This window comes from Castor canadensis, chromosome 2, assembly GCF_047511655.1.
Source record: "Castor canadensis chromosome 2, mCasCan1.hap1v2, whole genome shotgun sequence".
In the NCBI taxonomy this organism is placed as follows: domain Eukaryota; kingdom Metazoa; phylum Chordata; class Mammalia; order Rodentia; family Castoridae; genus Castor; species Castor canadensis.
In genome coordinates this window covers 176191200-176206783 of record NC_133387.1, presented here as the reverse complement: position 1 = coordinate 176206783, position 15584 = coordinate 176191200, and the positions used below count along the sequence as shown (strand labels likewise).

The window sequence follows — 15584 nt, the reverse complement described above, 5'->3', positions numbered from 1 at the left end:
TGACCCCTGAAAAATAGCCATTTCAGTTTGCTATTAAGCTGCTTTCTCTCCAGATGCTATCCAATACTGCAGTTATTACCATCATTAAAATACGCATGAAAATATTAATGAAGTAACTCTGCATGTATAAATATCTCAATATTTCTAGCAGAATTTAAAACATTCATAATGTACATAAAAGTATTTGTTTTGGGTAGGCTAGGAGTTGTTTTTATTTTTTAATCATCACAATTTCAACAATGCTCTGTATATAGCAAATCCCAAAACTGCAAAACCGATAGCACCAAAACTAGCTTGAAGCCAAAACATGGAGCTCTTGAGGTCAGCTTGTGTCACATGTTAGTATGTGGCTATTGTTGTCTATTTAACAAAGATGTCCTCACTGGGTGCACCAGCAGTATCACACGTAACAGGTTGAGGTGGAGGCATTCGTGCTTCCTGAAGAAATCAGCAGTGGGATACTATGTTCTTGTTTAAGGTCATGCAGGTCTGACTTTGCAGCTACAATTAAGTAAGAAATTCTGTTGTCCATAAAGTGTTGCTTTAAAAATCCTGGCACAGTATTCAAAAGATTTGGGATTAGTGACATCATATACCAGGCATGCAACATCACAAATGATCTAGGCCTTAGCTAGAAATTCTGATTCTGAGATATCATGCAACAACAAGTATTTCTCTTGTCCATACACATAACAGGGTTAATCACGTAGTACGATTTATGATCATCACAAATTTTCTTCTGCCTCATTAAGGTTCTTCCAAGAAGAGCCTGATGTATGTATTCCACTTTTCCCACAGTCTTTCATTCCAATTACATTACATCTGAACACACTTTGAGTCAGCTTTTTCTGCAGTTCTGCTTTTTTATCTCTTGTCACTGCAATGGCTGAAGCTTGAGATTCTTGTTCAGTCAATATGGAAAAGTCTAGGAGGCCCAAATTCTCCAGGCACCACTATACATCTAAGTAGGTCATGAGCATCAACTGGGAAAGGAATCCCTTGTAGGTTATGCCTCTTTCATTTGTGCAAACTGTGTTATTCACACCTGGTTTCCAAGGTATGTAAAGAAAAACTTTAAATTAATGTTTAAGCTCATCAGGTGACAAAGCACAGTCTCTATCCCAATCATATTTGTCAAAGGTGCTTTGGAAAAACAAATATGCATGATGTTTTAATTTGGTAGTGCAATCAGGAGGTATTTTTAGTAGAGGGAATAAATATTCAGGCATCAAATCCAGGTCATCATCATAACCAAATCATGGAAGCACAATCCAAGTAGTTTCATGTCTCCCTCCCTCTCTGGTTAAGAGGTATGTGTAAAAAGACAAGACCTTTCATTGTCAATCCAGTGTCAGCTATACCATCACTTATGTGTTTTCTGACTATATTCTTGACATCTTCCAGAGCTTGAGAAGGTAAAGAAGTGTTGAAACAAATTCTCTGAAAGAAGTTGAGTTCAGCATCATTGGGAGTACCATATTTCACACAGGCTGGTTTCATCTCCTTCTCCTCTGGGTGGTACATAGGCCCTGTAGGATAAAGAACAGTTTGCTGTGTGTAGTAAAAGAGCTCTGATATGTTCTTCAAATTTTTTGCTGGCACTTCACACATGTTTTTTATTTCTGTATTTGGTTCATAAAAGGAAGGATAGTCTCCACATTACTATATTCCACCAGATAGATTTGTTCCCAACCATTATCAAAGGCAGTCTGCTTGTGATATTTCTTGAGGAAGTTGTTCATCACTCTGTTCTACTTCTGAGTAATCTACAGTGTGTGATGGAACCCTCTCTGAGATGACATCAACTGATCAACTGAAATGACTTCTTCTGCCCAAAGAGGAACCTCTTCTGGAAATTCTTCACTGACCAGAGACATAATCAGTGATGTCTTTTCAACTCTTAGTTCTCCCACCAGGAAGATCCACATGTCTTTCTTCATGAGGGTGGCTCAAAGGGGTCAGGTTCAGCCCGCATGTGTGAGGTGATCATCTCTTGCAAGGCACTGCTGTCCTTGTGCTGCAGGTGCCACCTGCCAGTCTCTCCATCCCGCCCGACCCTAGGCTGCACAGTGCCACCTCCTAGGCTGCCACCTGTTCACCTGAGATCCAGGACAGCGCCAGCTCTGCCTCCTCAAGCTCCCTGGCAGTGGCCTCAGCAGTGACAAAGGCCTGTTGAAAACATTCTAAAATTGATTGTTTTGAAGGTTGCACACTGTAAGTAAAGTAAGATCCATTGAATTTTATACTTTAAATATGTGAATTGTATAGTATACAAATTTTATGCCTATAAACTAGGGACTGAAAAGGGTATACTATGAATTTAAAATTACGAGATTAATATTGGAATCAGAAAACAGTTTGAAGTGAATGAAAGCATAAACATAATGTATTGAAATATGTGTAATATAAATAAATATAGTATTTACATGGAAATATAGGCACTCTCCCCTAGCCTGTGGAAGGCTTCTCCACTCCATGACACAGTGAGAGAACAGGCGGGCTGCCACCCTAATGCCGCCACCGGCTGCTGGCTCTAAAAGTGCTTGGGAGACCTCTGGCAGACCAAAAAGGTGAGTGCCAAGCATCACACAGTATCCTTCATCCACCCCTGGAATAAACCAGCACAACCCACCTTGACAGACTGGTTCCCACCTCCACCAAAAAAAAAAAAAAAAAACTGAATAAACAACAGAACTGAAAACTAGCACACAGCAGAAGGGGCAAGGGTAGCTGAAACTGCACCAGAGAAGGGGGGGGAAGGAGCCAACCTAATACACAAAACGTTAGTAAACAAACAGCAGGAGAGTCAACAGTGAGCAGGTGATGGACCACTGGTTGAAGAAGGGAAGGAGCAAAGGTGACAGACTACAGGGCCCAGTCCCAGGGCAGCCACAGTCAGATGACTCTGCAGCATTGAGGAACAAACAGAGAACCATTACAACAACCTAACAGCTGCAGCCAGCTGACAGATCACTGACCTTGCCCTAGCCCCAAGGAAAGGGGGCAAGGCAAAGACACAAGCCCCTAGTAAACAAGCACAGAGATAAGCCAACTCCAATGCAGGACAACTAGTAGACTGCAAAGCTGCATACCTCACTGCAGGAGAAGCTGACCAAGCAGCAGCTGATGAAAGACAGAAGAAAAAAAAACTACACACAGGCCAAACACCTGGCAAGGCGAAGACAGAACTTCTGCTTAAATACCAACACCAGGACTGGATATAGAGAATTAACACCAGAACTTAAACTAAGACTGAAATTCTATTGATCCTGAACCTGGAGTTTCTGTTTCTTTGTTTATTTCTTTGTTTTTGTTTGTTTGCTCATCTCTCCCCATTGATGTCTTTGGATTTTTTGTTTGTTTGTTTTTGTTGTTGATGATTTTTTTTTTTGTTTTTATCAATGTGAATTAGTTAATACTAAATTGCACCAAAACCAGGGACAGAAAGAGCACACACACAATTAGCTAAAAATCCAATACAGCCACAAAACAAAATTTTAAAAAGGGAAAGAAAACAGGTAACTGAAACCACCAACTAGCCTATCAAGAACAGTTACACAATACCAACAGGAATGATGTGAAGAAAAAGGGATGGAAACCATTCCCCCCAAAAAAATAATTTAATACAGTATTCAGAGGGAAATGAAGAAAATGGACACCCAGTTCCAGATGCCAACCAAACAAAGATAAATGGTGCCAAGGAACCCAACGATGTCCACAAGAACAACCTTAAAGAAGATATCCTACAAGTAATCATAAGAATTTCATGGAGAAGATACTAGACATGGTTACCCAAAATGTACAAGAGGCACTCAAGAAATTTCAAGACAGCAAAAATAAAGAATATGAGGAGACACAGGAACAAATAAATGAACTCACAGCAGACCTAAATAAACACCAAAGTGAAACAGAGAACACTATAAATAGGGAGATAAATGAATTAAAGATGAAAATAGACAATATTAAAGAGGAAGTGACCCATGATATGGAACACCTCAGAAAAAAGAACAAAAAAGAAACACAAAACACAATGGAAGGCCACTCCAGCAGACCAGAACAAGCAGAAGACAGAATCTCATAACTTGAAGACAAAATGGAAATTCAACAAAAAACTGAAGAGCTATTAGTCAAACAACTCAAGACCTCACTGATAGCATCAAAAGACCAAACCTAAAAATCATGTGCATTGAAGAAGGAGAACAAGTGCAAGCAAAAGGAATTTGTAATATATTCAACAAAATAATCACAGAAAATTTCCCCTAGAGAAAACTATGCCCATTCAGGTACAGGAACCCTCCAGGACACCAAACAGACTTGACCAAATAAAACCACCCCATGACATGTTATGATTAAAACAACAAGCACAGAGAACAGAGAAAGAATATTGATGGCCATAAGAGAGAAAAAACAAACAACATACAAAGGTAAAGCATCAAAATCAAAGCAGATTTCTCAATGGAAACCTTAAAAGCAAGAAGAGCATGGAGTGAGGTCTTCCAAGCACTGAATGAAAATAATTTCAACCCTAGAATACTCTACCCAGCAAAACTATCATTCAGAATAGATGGAGCAATAAAAGTCTTCCACAATAAGCAGAAACTAAAACAATATATGACCACAAAGCCACACTATAAAAGATTCTTCAAGGAATTCTGCACACTTAAAATGAGAGCAAACAAAACCATGACAGGAGAGGCAGTACCAAACCACAGAAGAAGAAAATGCAAGAAATTAGAGAGTAACGTTGATTCAGCTATACACAATCAAACCCTTAAACAACAAAAACAACCAAATGACAGGAATCACCACATACCTGTCAATATTAACACTGAATATTAATGGACTTAATTCCCCCATCAAAATAAACCATGTAGCAAACTGGATTAAAAAGGAAGATCCAACAACCTGTTGCTTACAGAAGATCCATGTCATTGACAGAAACAAACACTGGCTTAGGGTGAAAGGCTGGAAGAAGATTTACCAAGCCAACAGTCCCCAAAAACAGGCAGGAGTAGAAATACTTATCTTGGACAAAGTAGACTTCAAACTTACATTGATCAAATGAGATAAAGAAGGGCACTCCACACTAATAGAAGGGGAAATACACCAAAAGAAATAACAATTATCAACCTATTGCACCTAATGTCAATGCACCCAATTTCATCAAACATACTCTGAAGGAACTAAAAACATATATAGACTCCAGCACAGTGGTAGTGGGAGAATTCAACACTCCCCATCACTAATAAATAGGTCATCTGAACAAAAAATTAATAAAGATATTCTAGAATTAATCACACCATAGATCAAATGGACCAAGCTAATGTCTACAGAATATTTCATCCAACTTCTGTACAATATACATTCTTCTCAGCAGCCCATGGAACATTCTCCAAAATTGATCATATCTTAGGGCACAAAGCAAGCCTCAGCAAATTAAGAAAATAGAAATAATCCCATGCATTCTACCTGATCACAATGCATTAAAACTAGAACTCAACAACAAAAACAGCAGTAAAAAACATGCAAACAATTGGAAACTGAACAGCACATTGCTCACTGATCAATGGGTCATTGATGAAATAAAAAGAGGAAAATAAAAGGTTTCTGGAAGTTAATGAAGATGGAAACATGACCTACTGGAACCTATGGGACACAGCAAAGGCAGTCTTGAGAGGAAAGTTTATTGCCATGAGTGCACATATTGAAAAGACTGAAAAATCTCAAATCAATGACCTAATGTTACATCTCAAACTCCTAGAAAAACAAGAACAAGCAAATCCTAAAACAAGCAGAAGTAGAGAAATAATAAAAATAAGGGCTGAAATCAATGAAATAGAACAAAAAAAACCATACAAAGTATCAGTGAAACAAAAAGTTGGTTCTTTGAAAAAATAAATAAGATTGACAGACCCCTGGCAAATCTGTCTAAAATGAGGAGAAAAAAACCCAAATCAGTAAAATCAGAAATACAAAAGGGGAGACAATGCAAACACCACAGAAATCCAGGAAATCATCAGAGACTACTTTGAGTAACTATATTCTAATAAATTTGAAAATCTTGAAGTAATGGACAGATTTCTAGATACTTATGACCATCCAAAATTGAACCAGGAGGACATTAATCACCTGAATAGATATGTAACAAAGAATGAAATTGAAGCAGCATTAGTCTCCATAAAAAAAAAAAAAAAGTCTCGGACCTGATGGATTCTCAGCTGAATTCTATCAGATATTTAAAGAAAAACTAATACCAACCCTCCTTAAAATGTTCCACAAAATAGAAAGGGAAGGAACACTGCCTCACTCATTTTATGAAGCCAGTATTACACTCATCCCAAAACCTCCAAAAAGGAGAACTATAGGCCAATCTCCTTAATGCACATTGTTGCAAAAATCCTCAATAAAATAATGGCAAAGAAATCCAACAACATAGCAGAAAGATCATTCACCACAACCAAGTCAGCTTCATCCCAGGGCTACAGGGGTGGTTCAATATCCACAAATCTATAAATGTAATATAGCACATTAATAGAAGCAAAGACAAAAACCACTTGATCATCTCAATAGGTGCAGAAAAAGCCTTTGACAAGAGCCAACACCAGTTCATAATAAAAGCTCTAAGAAAACTAGGAATAGAAGGAATGTACCTCAACATTGTAAAGGCTATATATGACAGTCCTACAGCCAACATCATACTTAATGGTGAAAAACTGAAACCATTTCCCCTAAAATCAGGAATGAGACAAGGGTGTCCACTATCCCCACGCCTATTCAATATAGGCCTGGAATTTCTAACCAGAGCAATTAGGCAAGAAGAAGAAATAAAAGGAATACAAATAAATAAAGAAACTCAACATATCCCTATTTGCAGACTATATGATCCTATACCTTAAAGACCCAAAAAACTCTACTTAAAAACTCCTAGACACCATAAACATCTACAGCAAGGTGGCAGGATTAAAAATCAACTTACAAAAATTATTAGCTTTTCTACACACCAATAACAAACAAACTGAGAAAGAATATATGGAAACAAATCCATTTACAATAGCTCAAAAAAATAAATCAAATACCTAGTAGTAAACTTAACAAAGGATGTGAATGACCTCTAAAAGGAGAACTACAAACCCCTGAAGAAAGAGATTGAGGAAGACTACAGAAGGTGGAGAGATCTCCCGTGCTCATGGATTGGTAGAATCATCATAGTAAAAATGACTATACTACCAAAAGCAATCTACATGTTTAATGCTATTCCCATCAAAATCCCAATGACAGTCATCACAGAGATTGAAAAATCTACCCTAAAGTTCATTTGGAAACACAGAGACCATGAATAGCCAAGGCTCAGAAGACTAAAAATCATATTTTCTCCTTCATATGCAGAGTTTAGATCTAAGGCAAATACAGCAATGTTGTAGGACTTGGGTCACATGCTATCCATATGGGGATAGGTAGGAAATCCAAAACACAAAAGTGTTTGATGTCCCCACTGCAGAGGAACTAATAGAGGTCATCACCAGAAGGGGATCAGAAACTAGTAAAATGGTCAGTTAAAGATGAATCAACTTGGACTGTAACACATTTGTACATAGAATCAATGCTATGATTCTCTCTATATAGCTATCCTTATCTCAACTAGCAAAAACGCTTTGTCTTTCTTATTATTGCTTATGTCTCCTCTTCAACAAAATTAGAGATAAGGGCAGAACAGATTCTACCTGGAAGCAAGGAGGGTTGTAGGGAGAGGGAGGGGGTGGGGAAAGGGGGGAGGAATGGCTCAAATAATGTATGCACATGTGAATAAATGAATAAAAATGATTTTTTAAAGAATAAAGTAAAAAAAGACATTTTCAAAATGTTTTAGTCACCAAATATAACTTAAATTCTCATTGCTTTTCTAGTTGAAATATGAGATTTTAATATCTTAAATTCCATATGCTAACAGAATGTGAAAATCAAGAAAACAGGAGTGATTTAGTTGTTTCCAGGTCCTCCTCCATCTGGGTATATTTTTTTTAGTATCAAATAACATAAGCCTATGTTATATCCAGAGAAATCCTTATAATCCCTAAATATTTCTAGTGACTTCCACAAAAGCAAAAGTTGCACCTCCCATTTTTACATTATTTTACTTTCGAAATTACTTCTTCTAACTTTAAACTAGCATTCACTATTTCCTCTCCCTTCATTCTCCACAAATGTGCCCACAGCATTTTCACTGTCACTCCACAAAGCACTGGTAAGCTATTGTTATCATGGATTACAAGTATTTCCAAAGTTTTATTGTTGTAGGAGTGTGCTAGCTGAGATAGGAGACTCCTAGGCAATTATCAGGAAGCAACGTTTTATTGTTCCAGGGATAAAGAAACCCAGGGGAAAGATCTGAAGGCAAGCTCCCTCCCCTGGCTGGCCCCCAGTTTCACAAATGTGTTAATGTGCTGTGTTATAACCTTGTGCTAGTGTGATAAGTTGAATCCTTGTGCTAATAGGATATGTTGTAACCTCCTAGTGAGAGGCTAACTGCCATGTCTGCTTTTTTCCTTCCCACTTGCTTGCTTCCACACTCTGAGGCATAAAAACCCACAGCCCTGAGCTGCAGGGCCAGTGCCATTTTTGGTGAGATCCAGAGTGCTGGCCCACTAGCATACTAAATCTTCCTTTCCTCCAACTACCTGGGTTTGAGTCTTGTTCTTGCTGGTCTGACATTCTTTCCACAACATTTCTGGAGGCCCCAGTGAGATCAGACCACCGAGCCCCATTAGGTAATGGGTCCCTGCTCCCTGGCTCTGCAGCCTGAGGGGATCCCTGGAACCAGGAAGTGTGCACCCCTGATGTGATTCAAGGGTCTCCTTCCAGATGACTGAAGGAGGCTGCGGAGCAGTGAACCAGGCCCTCAGACTGGTGGAGTGAAACTGAAATCTGTGCCAGATGTCCGGACCAGGTAGGAAGCCCCAGGGTAGTCAGTGTAAGGAGCCAGCATGGACTGATATTCTTCAGGGAACTGGCCAAACCCTGAACAGTAGCCAGGGTGATGCATCCCCTTCCTCTGTGACCAGCATGATTCTGGTCAACTGGGACTAGAGCAGGCCAGGATTTTAGGGAAAAATAAATAGGAACTGATTGCTTTAAACTCTGAGTGATTGGTGAGTTAGTGAATGACTTGACTCACTTGCATTTCAAGCTCAAATTTGTGGTCCATGGCTGGACACCTCTAAGGCCCCCTAAAGTTTATGGAGTCTGAGTGGGCTCCATCTGCAACTTCACAGTGATTGGTATATGGACTATTGTGGTATAGGGCTAGCATCTGATCATAAGTCACCCTGTCAGACTGAACACACTATGGCCAAGCCACACCCAACCCCGTTGCTTAGGGTTGTGGCCCTACAAGCACCTGTGTGGCCTCTCACTGACAGGCACCCCCTTCCTTTTGTTTGTCCTGTGACACCAGTAATAACCAAGCACATATAAAATTGGTTCTTGCTAACTTTAGGGATGGCTTTTCAGGTGACTATGGAGTCCAGATGAAGCCAGCAAAGCTCTGAAACTTTTGTGAGGCACAATGGCCCACCTTCAACATAGAATGGCCCACAGAGGGCACACTGGACCTAGCCACTATCGCCCATGTGAGAGACATAGTCATTGGGGAACCAGGTCATACAGATCAATTTCCTTACATTGACTCCTGGTACATCCTTGCCACCCACCTACCTGACTACAGAGACACACAGCTGTTCTTGTTAATGGAAAAATAAAAGAAAAGATATTTGGGGTCCACCACACCTTAGATCCCAAACTGCTAGACCCACCACCATATGTTCCTCCACTGCGCCTTGCCACCCCAGCCTCCCTGACCTGAGTCTGACTCAGAAGATCCCAATGGAAAGGAGGAGGCATTGGACCTGAACCCCCACCCATGTCATCCAACAGCTCCCTCATTGTACTCTCCTTTGCTTTCAATGGCCCCAGAGAAAGATACGAGCCATTGGGGAATGTTGCCAAACTCTGGGAGGCAAACAAGCAAGGAGGCAGGAACCCTGACTGTGGCACTATGCCCCCTGTGGCAGGCTCTGGGGCTGCCATTACCCCAGGCAGATGGGTCATATGTGGCCAGACCCATGCAATACGTGTACCAGACCTTCACTACCACCAACCTCCTAAAATGGTGGCAGCACACCCCAGCATACTCAGAGGAACCACAGGCTATAATAGAGCTCTTGACCATCATGCACAGCCACCAACCCAACTGGAATGATTGCTATCAGCTCATGTCTACTTGCTTCACTTCTGATGAGTGCTGGCAAATATACCAAGCAGCCAGAGCATGGCTAGTTACCCAAGCTCCACCACAGACTGCAAATCTGGAGCGATGGACAGATGAGAGAATCCCGAACACCAGACCAGACTGGGATCCAAATGCTCCAGCCGGGCTCCAATCCATCCAGCGTACATGACAGGCCATCCTGGAGGGAGCCTGCCAGGGGGCATGAGGAACAACCAACCTAGCAAGGGTCAGTGAAGTCACACAGAAGCCTGATGAGCTGCCTAGCCAATTCTATGACTGGATATGCAATGCTTATCATTGGTATACTTCATCTGACCCTGAAGCCCCCAAGAACCGGCCTATGATCAACAACACCTTCATCCAACAGTTTGCCTCTGATGTTTGCCAAAACTGCAAAAGATGGAGGGCTTCACAGATGCCAGTATTGACCAACTCATTCATACAGCAGCCAAGATAGTAGCAAACTGAGAGGAGATGGCCAAAAGAGAAAAAGAAAAATATCTGGAAAAACAAAGGCAAAGATCCTGGCTATGGCCCTCAAGGAGGGAGATGGGAAGACCGGAGGCAGGAAGGGAGGTCCCAACAGGAGAGAATGGAGAAACCCTCTGGAAAAAAACCAGTGCACCTACTGTAAGGAGGAGAGACATTGGAAAAATGACTGCCCTAACAAAAAAAAAAAAAGGAAAAAAAAAAGTGACAGTGGCTGCTGCCAAATCCAAGGAAGCCTACAACCTAGAGACAAACACAGCCTGGGGACACGAGTCTGAGTGAGGGTGACTGGGCTCCCTTTTGATCAGCCCTCAGGAGCCCATGGTCAAGACTGACATTGAGATCTGCCAAATAGACTTCATTCTGGACACTGGGGCAGCCATTTCTACCATGACCACACCAACCAGTCAGCTCACCAAGATTTCAATCACCATTACAGGGGCCATCAGAAACACCAAGAAGTACCAGTTCTGCAAACCCTGAGAATACATGGTCAGCAGACACTGGGTCAGGCACCAGTTTCTGTATGAGCCAGAGGCTCCAGGCCCCCTTCTGGGAAGAGACTTACTTTCTAAACTAGACACCACAGTATCTATGGATCTGGGACCACCAGACGTGAGCACCTTGCCAGTGCTAACCTTGGAGGTCAGTCTTGAAGAGTGGTGCATACACTCCCAGGGACAATAAACCAGTTGGTCCTCAACAATTCCTAGATCACTCGTGAAGCAGTTCCTGGGTGTTTGGGACCAGGATGGGCAAATTGGGCTGGCAACAGTACATCCCCCAATATTGGTCACCATCAAACCAGAAGCTAACCCAGTGCATCAAAGACAATATCCAATACCTCTAGAGGCCTGGAAGGGAATTGTGCCACACATTCAATGCCTACAGGACCAGGGAATCCTGAGAGAAGCACAGTTGGCCTTGAACACCCCTTTACTCCCTTTCAAAAAGCCAGGGTCCAGTGATTATCGACCAGCTCGAGATCTGCTCCCGGTGAACGAGGCAACAAATTCTGTTCATCCTGTCATCTCCAACCCATACACTCTGCTGAGTTTGATTCCTCCCACTGATAGGGTGGACCTTAAGGATGCCTTCTTCTGCCTGCCACTGGCAAAAGCTAGCCAGCCTTTGTTTGTATTTGAATGGTAGGACACTGACACTGGAGCAAAAGGACAATTAATCTGGAGTAGGCTTCCACAGGGCTTCAAACATTCCCCCACTATCTTTGGGGAGACCTTAGCCAGAAACCTTGAAAACTGCCAACCAAAAGACTGCACTATCCTCCGGTATGTAGATGACATACTCTTAGTGGCCCCCACCCTGGAGGCCTGCAAAAACGGAACAGAAGAACTACTCCAATTCCTACAGGAAGCAGGATACAAAGTCTCACAAAAGAAAGCACAAATCTGTCTAGAGGAGGTCATATGTTTGGGATATCACCTGAGCCAAGGGAAAAGAAGGCTGGGAACTGGGAGAAAAGAAGTGATCCTCTGGTACCGTGCCCAGAGTCCTGGAGACAGCTCTGGAAGTTTCTGGGTGCCGTGGGCTTCTGCCACCTGTGGATCCCTGGATTCTCGGTCACTGCTGGGCCACTCTATGCAACATTAAAGGGGAACCCCATACGACCATTGCACTGGGTCTCTGACCATGAGCATGCATTCCAAAAACTTAAAAGACACCTGGGTGAGGCACTGACCCTGGTTCTCCTGGACATTACTCTTTTTCCACCTCTTCATTCATGAAAAGGAAGGCATAGGATTAGGTGTCCTGACCCAGCCACTGGGGCCATGAAATCAGCCAGTAGCCTACCTGTCCAAGAAATTAGACCCTGTGGCCTCAGGTTGGCCCCCATGCCTCTGGTCATTGGCAACGTCGATCCTCTTAATGCAAGAAGCACATAAACTGACTTTGGGACAATGCATCACGCTCTAGGTCCCCCACCAAGTAACTCCTCTGCTCAATGGCACTGCCAGTCGGTGGATGATTGGGGAATGAGTGGCCAGATATCAGGCTTTACTGGGTGAGAACTGCTGGGTACAAGTTGAAGCAGTGAGGACTCTCAATCCCACCACATATTTGCTAGAAGAGGAGGGTGAATCTCTCTACTCCTGCAACGAGATTCTAGACGAAGTCTTTTCTTCCCGGCCCAACTTCACAGGCACCGCCATTCCCAACACCAATCTGGGGCTCTTCACTGATGGAAGCCAGAGCCTACAAGAGGGAGGATACCAGACTGGGTATGCAGGGACCACCATCACACAAGTAGTGGAACATGGACAGCTGCCAGACCATTGGTCAGCCCAACAGGCAAAGTTATACGCCCTCACCACAGCCCTCACCCTAGCAGATGGAAAGAGAGCCAACATTTACACTGACTCATGTTATGCTTTTGCAACCTTGCATATCCATAGGGCCATTTACAAAGAGAGAGGCCTATTGACATCTGGAGGTAAAGAGATCAAAAAAAGTTAACAAATCTTACAATTGTTAGAGGCAGTCTGGAAGCCCTGAGCCATTGCCACCATCCACTGTCCAGCCCATACGAACTGACCAGACATGATCAGCCAAAGAAACAGATTGGCAGACAGGGTAGCAAAAGAAGTGGCTCTCTCAAAAGAAGTACAAAAGGAAGATGCTACTCCAGCCAAAGTATGCTTCACCCTCCCTGTCCTCCCAGACCGACCAGAGTACAGACCACAAGAGGGAGAACAGGCCCATGAAATGGGCTAAAGAGAACGCAGAAGGCTGGTTCATAACCCTGGAGGGAAGGCTCCTAATACCAGAAAAGACAGCCCCAGGCCTGGTAAGGCTGGCACATGACATCACCCATTTGGGCAAATCCTCCCTCCCTCCTTGGATAGGGCTGATTGACCACCATTACACCCAATACCCCTCTCATTAAAATGAAAGCTTTGGCAAACAGCAGCCACCAGCTAGTACAATGAGCAAACACTGAACTAGGCAGAGACTGTTGGATTTGCCTGAGAGCCAGGCAAGTGTCATATGCTGGGGTGGGCCTGACTAACATATCTGAGATACATAAGCTGGGCTTGGACAACTGGATTCCTGTCTCAGGCCCAGCTATCCAAATAATTGGAGAAACTAAATGCTTTGATAACAAAAAAAATTGTACCAATCTGGTAAAAGGAGCCAAAGCACCTAATGGGACTTATTTTGCCTATCAGGGCAGGATTCACATCAGTTTATGGGGGGTGGGGGGAGGGGTTGTGCTTGGTTTTCTTAGTCCCAGACATGGACATACTTCCCAGGACTAAAGTTGCTTGATACCTAAACCAGCAAGCTGTTGGCCAGACCCATTTCTGGTGGGACCCCATCCTTCTCCTGGTACTTCTGGGAGTCGCCCTGGAGGAGCAATGGCCACAAGAGCTACTGCTATTGGCCTTCAACAAGTCCAACAGAGCCAGCTGTCTGAACAAATCCATGAAGATTTAGGATAAGTACAACAGAACATTGTCACCTTACAGAATCAGTTGCACTCACTGGCAGCCATAGTCTTACAGAACCACAGAGGTTCAGACCTCATTACTGCAGAAAAAGGAGGAATTTGCATGTTTTTAGGGGAAGAATGTTGCTTCTATGCAAACCAGTCAGGCATAGTGAGAGAAAATGCACACCAATTACTAGAGAGGATCAAGGCAAGGGAAAGAAACAAGGAAACATTTTGGAATACAGGATGGAAGAGCTGGGCCCCATGGGTAACCCCCCTGTCAGGCCCACTTACTGTGTTCCTTATGCTATTATTTTTAGGGCCTTGTGTGATAAACCTCTTCACCAGATTCATTTGCAACTGGATGAACACCGTTAGATTACAATTAGTGAGACAATATCAAAGACTGCCTTTAGATGACTCCCCCAAAATGGTCATAAGGGATTATGAAGTGTAAGAGAAGGGAAAGATCTGAAGGCAAGCTCCCTCCCCCGGCCGGGCCCTGGTTTCACAGGTGTGGTGGTATGCTGTAACCTTGTGCTAGTATAATATGTTGTAACTTACTAGTGAGAGGTTAACTGCAATGTCTGCTTTTGTCTTTCCTGCTTGCTTGCTTCTGCATTCTGAGGCATAAAAACCCTGCAGCCCTGAGCTGTGGGGCTGGTGCCATTTTTGGAGAGTTCCAGGGAGCTGGCCCACTAGCATAATAAAACTTCCTTTCCTCCAACCACCTGGGTTTGAGTCTTCTTCTTGCTGGTCTGACATTCTTCCTGCAACACCAGCACAGATTCAGATGACTTGTGTCCAAAGGATGAGCCCTGAGAGCAAAGGTGTCTCACCTTATATACCCTTGCAAGGAGGTTGCAGAGATAATAAAATTAAAAAACAAGTTTAACCCATGTATGGTTACATGCAATTCCATAGGCTACTTCAGCCTAGTTGTTTAGTGCCCTTCTATCCCTAATGCTATGTTATGCCAACCCTTCCTTCCTGCTACTTTATCAGAACTCAGGCCTAGTTTGTTTTCTTCTGATACTCCTCCCCGCTATGTTATGAGTAGTGGGAGACAATTATAGCATTCTACAAAGCAATGCATATTTATATGAAAATGCCATTTAAATTTACATTGATCAATCTACACACAGAGATCTCTCATTTACTCACTATATGTCTCTTTGGGTCCTGGCCTAGGAGATCCATTCTCACCTAAACCCCTATTCTCTCAACTAAGAGACACTACAAACATTTCAAATTCAATTTTCAAAAAGCTCAGTTCCCAGCTGGCAATGGTGGTGCAAATCTGTAATCACAACCCTGGGAAGGCTGAGACAGGACCTCACCACCAGCCTGGGACATACA

General features: G+C 42.7%; 1 pseudogene; it reads right to left on the bottom strand.

Moving 5' to 3' along the window:
• Positions 1–225: 225 nt before the first annotated feature.
• Positions 226–1952, bottom strand: LOC109677251 (mitochondrial Rho GTPase 1 pseudogene; annotated as a pseudogene).
• Between the last annotated feature and the right edge of the window lie 13632 nt (positions 1953–15584).